Source organism: Oxyura jamaicensis, chromosome 1, assembly GCF_011077185.1.
Source record: "Oxyura jamaicensis isolate SHBP4307 breed ruddy duck chromosome 1, BPBGC_Ojam_1.0, whole genome shotgun sequence".
Classification (NCBI taxonomy): domain Eukaryota; kingdom Metazoa; phylum Chordata; class Aves; order Anseriformes; family Anatidae; genus Oxyura; species Oxyura jamaicensis.
The window spans coordinates 139,309,573-139,320,036 of record NC_048893.1 but is presented as its reverse complement, the minus strand read 5'-3'; positions in this window follow the sequence as shown (position 1 = coordinate 139,320,036).

The window sequence follows — 10,464 nt, the reverse complement described above, 5'->3', positions numbered from 1 at the left end:
ATGTAAGCCATATCTCATCCTTCAGGGAATGACTCTGCCAACATGACTGTCATCAAGTCAACAGAAAATCGGAAAAAGCAGGTCAATAAATGTTTCTGCAAAAGCAACACTTTACCTCCAGGAGTGCTACAACCTTAAGGTATGCAAATATTGAGCCTGTGGAATTCTATTTCCACCCACAAGCTCAGTGTAAATACCTTTGCTCCAGTGGTCTCAATATTTCACACAGCATCACATTTTACTATATAAAGCACTGTTGTGTAGTGGTCTAAGTGTGGAGAGTAGAATAAGAAGATCCTGTTTTACCTACATTGTTTGCTCCATTGAGTGCTCCATACAGGCAAAATTACGAAGTACGCAAAAGCCCATCACGCAGGATGAACTCCAGGAGAGAAACTCTGCATGCAGCTTTGTGTGCATGGTGAGACATGACTAATCCTTGAGTAATATGTCACAACTACAATTATTTTATTAATATTGTAATTAATTAGGAAATACACTCCATCTTCTATCTCTTTTGTCACCTTCCATTGCACTGTGTCAAATTAAATTTAGTTACAGTGAATTTCTACCCAGTAATGCTCTATAATGACTACAGAAATATTCCCCCCCCAAAACAAAACAAAACAAAACAACCAATCACCAACAAAAACAAACAAACAAAAAAACCAAACAAGTAGTTGACTTCTGTAAACAGCAAATATATATTTTTTTCTTTTTACAAAACAGGATGAGGAATCAAGAATGTTTAGATATCATCCAGCTAAATGTACATTAACATTTGCCTAGCTAGATATCTCACAGCAACCATCAGACCCTATTAAGAAATACCTGTTTTGTTTTTCAAAATGCCTCCTGAGCTGTGTGTCAACTAACTCTTGGTGTGTTGGTCTTTTCACACTCAGAGCCAAGAAGCTCTCAGGAAAGGTGAAATTTCAGAAATCAGCAGTCATAGTCTTGACTGGACAGCTAGGTCACTGAACATGTCTTTGTCCTTTAGATGGATTAGAGTAAGCCCTGAAACCTTAGAAACAGATCTCCAGAGCTGAGTCAGTGGGGCATCCATATGTTTTCCCTAAAAAGAAAATTGCTTAAAACAAATTTTTATCTGATAAACTTGTCAGCCACACTTTTGCTATACATATATGTATAATTATGTGTATATGTATAATGGAATGGAAATAGAGAAAATGAAACACCTAGAAAAAGCAGATTCCCTAGAAGTACTTAAAAAACTATTCATAATTAATTATTGTGTTCACCTAGATGCTGACAGGACACAAAACAAATGAAGTGGAAAAGCTGCTTCTTCTAGAACTAGGGTATAATATATCTTAATATTTAGAAAGGAGAAATCAGAAGACAGGAACGCTGCAACAGAGCAAAGAGCTGACAAACACAGTTATGAATGAGAAAGGCTGCATGGGCTGTAATGAAATAAGCAAGGAAACTGGCTGTGAAGTTGAGGAGCTATGAGGCTTCCTGTAACATGAGATACTTGGTCAGGACTGGTATGAGACCCTTGTCATTCAGACAGTAATCCAGAGTAAATCTTCCTAATCTATCACACACCCTCCCAAGTGCTGGCAATAGTAGAACTGATATCACAGACAGACTTTCAAAAATGTAAATACAGGTATATAAATAAAGGAAAAGCTGATTACAGAAAGATACCTGATAGCTTTTGTCTGAGACTCAAGTTAAAGTGTATAAATAATTCCCATAGCATGATTGCACAATAAAGTAAGAAAATTCCTCAAGGAGAATGTTATATATTTCATTTATTATACATCACTCTTATGTTTACAACTGAAATACATCTTTCCTTGGGGACTGTACCATCATTTATTTTAAATCAATGTTTAAAATTAAATGGTAATCCTCAAGAGAGTGGAAACTCTTCAGTTACCAGCCCTTCCAATTGGAAATCTTTCTTTCATGTTTCTATTTAATACTCAATCCAGGGTTTGAAATTAATTAAAAGATATTCTTTTTATAATCTTTTGATTATTAGCTTCAAAGTTTTTTATTATTATTATTTTAAATACAGAATGTTATAATAACTTCATCTTTTAACAGTAAATCCAAACTTACTAAACATGCAAACTGCATTATCTTCTGACCAAGAAGGGTCTGTTGGAGGCAAATTCTTGCTTAGGAACAGTCACCTGATAGGTAACTAGTGCATTTATAGTGTTTAATTGCAGTTTCCTATTATCAAAATCAAATATAAGGGGAATCTGTTAATAGGATTCAATGTTTAATGTCACTCAATGCAATGTTTCGGTGCATCTCAGGACAGAGCTTTATCTTGTGATATTCAATGGCTATTTTACCTGTGGAAGGTACTCTTTTTGCAAGCTAACCATATAGACTGAGTACTGCAGCACAGGGGAATACAGACACACCCTCACCATTTACAGAGTTCAGATCTGGCATACATATGGAGGCAGGAAATCTGCACTACAAATGTTTGTCATCTATTCATGTTTTCATCTCCTATTAGCATCCTGATCCTCTCATAGCGTGCCTGACCTGATGTTTTGCTTGCAAAAGTTACATGCAAGAAATACAGGAGTTCAGCAGCTAGAACTAGTGATACAATGCATTTCATCGCCTTCACAGAAGATTTCAAAAAGAAAAGAAGAAATAAGACCCCTGGCTGATAAAAAGACGTTCCAAATCAGTGGATGCATAAGGCTCAAATTCTACTATGTCCATGTTCTAGATTATTTCAGCTTTAGCACTTCCATGGGCTATTGTAGAGACCAGAATTAGCTCTCAAGTATGAATTGTAGCATCATAGAATCAGAACCACATAACAGTTTAGGTTCAAAGGGACCTTGAAGATTATCTAGTTCCAAGAAGGGACCTTAAAGATCTTCTAGTTCCAACTCCCCTGCTATGGGCACGGACACCTTCCACTAGATAACCCTGAGATCTGCTTTGTTCTGTCCTGCGCTTACACATTCATGAGGTCTCAACTGTCATACAGGGGGCCTTCAAAGACACTCATCTTTGATGGCAGAGGCAGGGATTTACAGAATATTTTATTTACGGGATTAATAAAAGTGCACACCTGCCTGGTCAGATATGCTTTTAAACCCTGCACCAGAGCTCTTCATTGAAAGCAGAACATTGCAGTGAATCTCACTGTGGGCGCAGGCTCTCCCTTGGATAGGGTTTTCTAAAGACCATGGCCCCTCCCAAGCACAGTATTGTATAGTGTTTTTAGGCAGCTCTGTAGAGAGTGGTGTGGACTGAGAGTGTTCAGGTGATGGAAATCTTTATTCAAAAACCTACTCTGAGTCTCCTCTTAACCTTTCATGTGAAGCATAGTTCGTATGCACCTTTATAAAGACAAAGCGAGGAGAGTATGCAGCTGCAGGAATGCATTCCGTTCCTGTAGGTAGGAGAGTAAAAAACCCGCACCCTGATACAGAAGTCTGCTAATGAGGTCACACTTCACTCAGTGCAACTGGAAATACAATTGTTTGATACTTAAGGAAAACTGTTAATATAATAAGACTTTTATCAAAGATTAGTTTGAAATGGAAGTTGCTAATAGGATAGAAAGTAACTAGAACAGCAAGGGTAACATATCGGAACAGCAACTTTCATATAATTTGAAGACTTTTGTTCTTTCATGTCACATTAGTGACTTTCATATACCTTTTTGCAATTTTCATATGGTATTAGTGACATTTGCGTCTTAGGAGCAACTTTTCATATATGCTCTCCGAGAGACTTTTGGCATGTGCTGGCAGCTTTCATATTTTATTTAGAATTTTAACTTACTGTCAAGTGTTCTGTTTCACAAAGATGAAAAAGAAGTCATTGATGCTGCACTATTTAAACTTCTTAATAAAAGGGTGGATAACAATAGCTGCAGTTTGAGAAAAAGAAAATCCTGCACCTCTGCTGCATTTTGGGGAGCAATCCGTGTGGTCTCTGAAACTTGCAGCCATTCAAATGGAAAATTAAATTTTATAGTGAATTAAGATATTTCACAGGAAAGCAGCCTCTGAAGCCCTCTCAGAAAGTAAAAGGAATCAGAAAGTTGGTGTTTTTTTTTTTTTTTTCATTTTTTTTTTCCCTTGAGCAGACTATTCATCCCACTGTAAGACTGCAGAGTGAATGAATGATGGAATATTTGACTGATGTAATTTATGGTGCTCTGTATGACAGCCTATTTCAGAGTGCTTGAGGTTTTTACAGTCTCTGGTAGTAGTACCTGCTGCTGAAACAAGAGATTACTCTCCTTGGACAGACAGTAATTTAATAGTACAACTGTGTAGCTAGCCACCTCCTACTGTATTTCACCACCCACTCCAGTCAGCTTTTGATAGATAGGCCTCAGCACGTGGAATATGAAGCACAATGTATCCTGCTCACAGTCTGAGGAGATACATCAAGGGTGAAAAACTGAAAAGAAAATAAATAAATAAAAGTGCTAAGCACTGTTTCTTAGTTATGTCTTTTTTACTGAAAATACAGAAGGAAAGGACAAAGTGCTGCATTATATATTGGGCGTTGTTAGCTTTTCAGGCATGTGGTCAACACTGGTAAGATTTTTTGTCTTGTTATTTTTTTTTTTTTTTTGTATTTGACCAGTAAGTCCTCTCAGTTCTCTAGAAAAAAAATCTATTTTAGAACCAACCTAAAAGTGTAATTGCACCTTCTCATTAGTAAAAAAGAGTGTACTAACTCTGTGCGTAAGAGCAAGGGGGTGACTCAGGGTGATATAAGAGCTTTACCCTTCCTGGAGCCACCACTCCACGTTACAACTGTCAGACCTGGCTGGGCACATGTACAGGCATTCAGTCAGTCTCCCCTTGCCCAGGAGATAAGGGGAAGCATTTTCCAATGGGTCAGGCACCTCACTGATGACTGCAGAAAGGCTACAAAGGCTGAAGATGCTAACAGGATATTGGAGTTTCTCTGACAGTAGATGGAGCCTGTATCAGCTTTCCAGTCAATGCTGTTTCCATCAGAGGGTGAAAAGGTGCTGAGCAGGGACTGACAATGCTTAGGGAGCAGATGTTGAGGAGGAGAGGCAGGTAATGCTGAGGTGCCTCTCACAGCAATATATTTTTCCATTAAAGAGCCCCAGAGCTGAGCTCCTGTGGTAGGATGGGGGTAGTAGTAGCACAGCTCTGCTGGGTCACTTCTCTGTTCTGACAGAGAGCCTTCAAACTCCATAATCCTCAAGTTACGAGTTACAAGCAAACCTGAGCAGTGTGCTGTTGGAGATGTGCCATCGTAAGGCAAGATTCACTGGGTCAGGAGAAAAAAAAAAAAAAAAAGGCTCTGTAATTGCTGATGCACCCATGGCATGACAGGGAAGATCTTGGTCCTGGTCCCCATTCTGACAACTCCCCCACTACCTTCTCCAGTGACTGCTTAAAGAGCCTACAGAGGTTTTCTGCTTGTGGTAACAGCAAAAACACTCATCTCCAACTACTACTTCATGTTTCTTTTCCTTCTTGAAACTACTTAATTCTATCCTTTCCAGCCACACTACAGGAGAAAAAAAAAAAAGAAAAAATGTTTTTAGAATAGCCAGGGGAGCTTCCCCAGTGAAAATGCCCCCATGAATGGTAGGATTTGCTCTCCTTTTGCCATTCTGTGAATATTTCTGTGAATAAATTCTTACTGTTCTAGAGCTTTGTGAGTTAGGAAGAAACCAAGTAAATCAATGGATTTTATTGCAAGAAGGTTTGTGAATCCTTCCTCCACTTTTTTTTTTTTTTCTCTTTTTTTTTTTTTTTCCCTTTGATTTTGTCTCTTGGCCCAGTGTTCAAAAGGAAACGAATATGCTTTTTCATCTCTTGTACACGCACACACGCACACACTCACAGACATATCAGCAACCGATTAAGAATGGCACAGACCAGAGTAAAAAAAGTTTTGGCAGATGCAGGTATAATTTGATAGTAATAAGAAGGTGAAGGAAGATCCAGCAGCATTTATTCTCTAAGGACACCATTCAGCAACAGCAGATTGCTTCTGTGAGGATTCCAGTGCTCACATGGCCTGCTGAACCCAGGTGCATGAGAGGGCTCCCAGGTGCCCTCAGCGGCCTGCAGAATCAATCCTGACCCCCAGCACTGCATGGGAAGACTGGCTCTCGGCCATCAGGGAGACCGCGCTATCAAACAGTCCTCGCTGAATAAGATCTGGGTTAAGTCTTCAGCCTCCTGAGGATGTTGAGCTGTGATGCCCTTACACAGGGAAGCAGTTTTAGGCTAAGAAGCACTGAGCACCTAATGTAGGCAGGAGGAAAAACAGGAGCTTTTTATTATATATATATTTTTTTCACAGACCTCTTCTCTGCTCATTAGGAGGTTCCACATCCTTGGGGCTGTGGCCAGGTCTCACAGAGCTGGCGAGCAGGATGCACAGTTTCTGCTAATAAAGTTCATGTTCCAACTCTGGCTCCTCAGATCCTGCTTATAACACACAAAATAGGTTTTTGCACCTTCCTCTCCAATCCACCCATATTATGTTTGATACTGCATTTCCCAATGTTACTTCTTAGAAGCCTAGCTTTTCGCTGCCCTCTTTTTGCACTTTCCAGCCTGCATCATGCTTTTTACTGCTGCTGTCCCCTCAAGATGTCCTTGAACCCTCATAAGATCTTTTATTTCTTTTATTTTTGCTTCCCTAATCCATAGCTCTTTTCATCTTCATGTAAATGTTCTCTTATCTGCTTTCTTGTGTGCCCCAAAGCCCCTGACTCCGATTTCCAGGTTTCTGATCAGAACATTCTTTCTCAGTTTCTCTTATAACTGCTAAAGGAAAAAAATCCATGCCCAGCTCCTCCATCTCACTGCTTCAGCTATTCACTCTGTCCCTTCCCTACTGCAGGGAAGTTTTAAGAACTAGAAAACTGTGTTGATACTGTCTTTTTAGTATCAAATTCACTATTACTTTAGGAGAATAATAATAAAACTGCAGGTCTTAAAGCAGACTTGATCTATTTAGTCACTGCTAGCAGAGCCCTTTAGATTGGTACTATACTTTCCAAAGAGTATTCTCCAGTATACTCTCTAGAAATATTAGGAGGGATCAAATGTTAATTGCTGAGAGAGTAATGTCCTTGACAGGTTGTTTTATTTCATCTTTTAGATTAACCATTTTTTTTTTAAAGTGCTTATTTACACACATAATAGTTTTAAAAAACTGAACCCTGTTAGCCACAGGGCTGCAGGCACCAGCAGGCACCAGCAAAACAATAAACGCATTATATTTCCTGACCAGTGGCTCTTAAGTTTACTTGACATGATGAGCAGCAGGGTCTAGCCAGCAAGTCACATCTCCTAAATTTGGCCTGCCTAGGGAAACAGCTAATATTTCTGCCAGCTTTAGGGATCTTTGATTTTTTTTTTTTTTTTTTCTCTCAGTGTAAAGTGCCTTCTTTAATAGGTTTCCTAAGAAGAAGAGGGATGGTTTTCATGTCACCTGGATCTCTTTGAGAGAGGGTGCTTACCAGGCTGGGTCATATTCAGTATGGCAGTCCAAATAAAACTGACCCCCCCAAAAAAATCTTGTTTGTGGCATCAAGAAAGCACAGGTTTCTCAATGTTAGTCCTCCCCATTTTCATATTAAATGAGATTTCAATGTGAAGTGTCACCCTTTGTTTATATCAGCTTTACTGATCAGCATATGAGCACTGCAGTGTGCGGCTTAACAACCAGTGATAGGTTAGGATTGTGGCTGGGTATTCGCAATGTGAAAAGACACCCAAGTAGCAATGAGAAAAAAAATATTAATCTGACTTGTATGAATATTTGTGGTGTTTCATACTTATTGGCATTCAAGGAACAGCTTGATGAATTTATATTGCTGCCATCTGAGCTCAGGAATGTTGCAATAGGATGCAGCATGATGTCACTGAGACCGTGTTGGTTGTACTGGAGAAATACTGCTCTGTTGGCCAGACACATTAAAGGGATACATGAAAAGGGCTGCTCATCCTTACCTCCCTCTGCATTAGTGTGCTAGCATCTCTCCTGAAGTTCTCTATTCAGAAATTTATTTGAAATCCATTTTGTAATGAGCCATCAAATGATAACTCCTAATGTTCAGACTAATATGCATTGACAGCAGATGTTGTTGTTTACTATTATTTTTATAAAAACACATTAGTTTTTTAAAAAAAGTCTGGTCTCTTTTTGCTTGTTAAAAATTAAAATGCTGATAAATAATATTTAAAAACCATCCATAAATTTTAGAAACTACCCATTTAGTTTGCAAAAATTGAGCCCCTCAGGTTATCTACCAATGATCCTTTCCTCTTTCTCATTCTCTCTCTGTCTCCTGTGATCCCTCCTGTTCCTGCTCTCTGCTACCAGTTCAGACAGGACAGGAATGCCCAATAAAATACTTTTATGTTTTTTTGAAGTGATGTGCCATCAAAAAGTTCATGGTACTTGGACATTTTCAGCTTTGACTTTCTAAGTCCTGCTTGTATCTCTTGGTTCTCATTGCTGTGTGAATTTTTAACCCCCCAAAGTATAAAGATTTTTTAAAAAATTTAGTATTATTTTCCTTTTCTTTATGATTACAAACATAAAGAAAACAGTCTAAAATCCTCAAGGAGCAGCTGCTCTGCAAGGACATTATGAGTGTCCATGGTACTGCTGCAGCCTGAGCATCTGTCACTCAACAAAATGTCATCTTGCCCAACCAAATCCACTGTGCAATCAGAGTGAAGAAAGCACTTGTTTAGAAAGGTTTATGGGCTGACGTCTGTTTGAAGGAGTAACATCTGGACTAGGATGGGCAGGTTGCACATTCATGTTCAACCAAGCCAGTGCATCTTAATAGCAAAGACTATGTTTTAACTGAAAGGAAAACCCCAACAAAAATCTTGAAACAAATGTCATCCCTTCCCCATTTTTAAGATCATGTTATTTTCTAATTTTCAGTTGTAAAGAAATACAGCTTTCATATAAGTGCATCAATAATCTTTAGAGGTCATGGCTTATCATTCATAAAGTAAACACAGCAGGTATTTGAGACAAATACCACGTTCTTTTTGTTGGATATGCTAAGCAAATCACCTTTTGAGGAAAAAGAAACAACTAACACAGACAAACTTAACCTATCAAAAACTGTATCTTTGACAGAACTGGGGAGGCTTTCATTTATATGGACACAAACATATCAGATTCAGAAATTATCTATCAAGTTATAATATGAACATTTCTCAAAATATTTAACATGAATAATATTAAATCAAGCTAAAATTGTAATTTTTAGAGAAAGAAGGTTTTAAAATAATTTACTTTTTTAATGGCGCGAGATAATCTCAGATATACCGGTTTCATACTGGTTTCATAGTGGTGTAAATCGACTGATCTTAGCTTTGTAAATCAAATTCTAATTCCTGAAGTAAGACTAATCAGTACTAATTAGGGAAGTTTATTATTTTACTTTCACATTTAAAGATTACCTTTTCATTTAAAGATTACCTTTTCAATCCTTATTACATATACAGGAGTCACTTTGTTAACACATGCCACCATAAGTTAAAAAGTACTCAGCAGAGTGATTTATCTGTTTCGTATTTTGGCTTTGTTGTTGAAATATTTTCATTTGCTTTTGCTTTGAAGTGCAGAGCAGCACCCTTTCACTCACCCACCATTTTTGAAGGCAAAATGTAAATCACAAGAATTTATTTTCTTTGCTAACAAACATTTCTTCTTGAGGATTTTTATCACTCATATATATATACTTATATATACTTTTTTTTTTTTTTTTTTTTTTTTAAAACACAAATTAAATCAGACTATTATGAGAATTCCCAGAGGAATTTTGCTTTCATTTACAGAGCAGTTCCAATGAAATTCTGACAATGTTATACTTTTCTCCATTTTTTTTTTTTTTACAGAAATAAAGGAAAAATGGGGGTAAGATTGACTGCTAAACCACTAGCTGATGATCTAATAGATCAATGGTTGTTTTCATACTTGAAGATGTCCCAAGGTATATTATATATATATGTATGTATATCTCTCCCCACACACCACATGTACAGACACAGAACTCACCTAACCCCTTTGCCCCCATAAATCTTTTACTTTAAAATAAGCCCCATAGTTTCTTTTCTACCAAAAGTTTTTGCAATTCCACACTACAGATTATGAGGTACTTTTCTGCAGAGCTCTGATCAGCAGATTTGATATATGGATTTAGATCAATTTTTTCTTATGGCAAATCTATATGTTATTCTACTTCTTCATTTGGTACTATTTGCTGAGTGGCTGTTACTTGGGAGCAAAGGTCAGTATCTTGCTGTTGGAGCAGCGGAGTAATCTTTTACTCCTCATAAGGGTAGTCAGAGATATTAAATCACAGTTGACGTACCTGAAGCACAGCAACTTCATCCATATTTTATCTGCTGTAAATTTAATACCACAGCACTTTTTAGGGTGATGTATTTATTAACTGGCTGG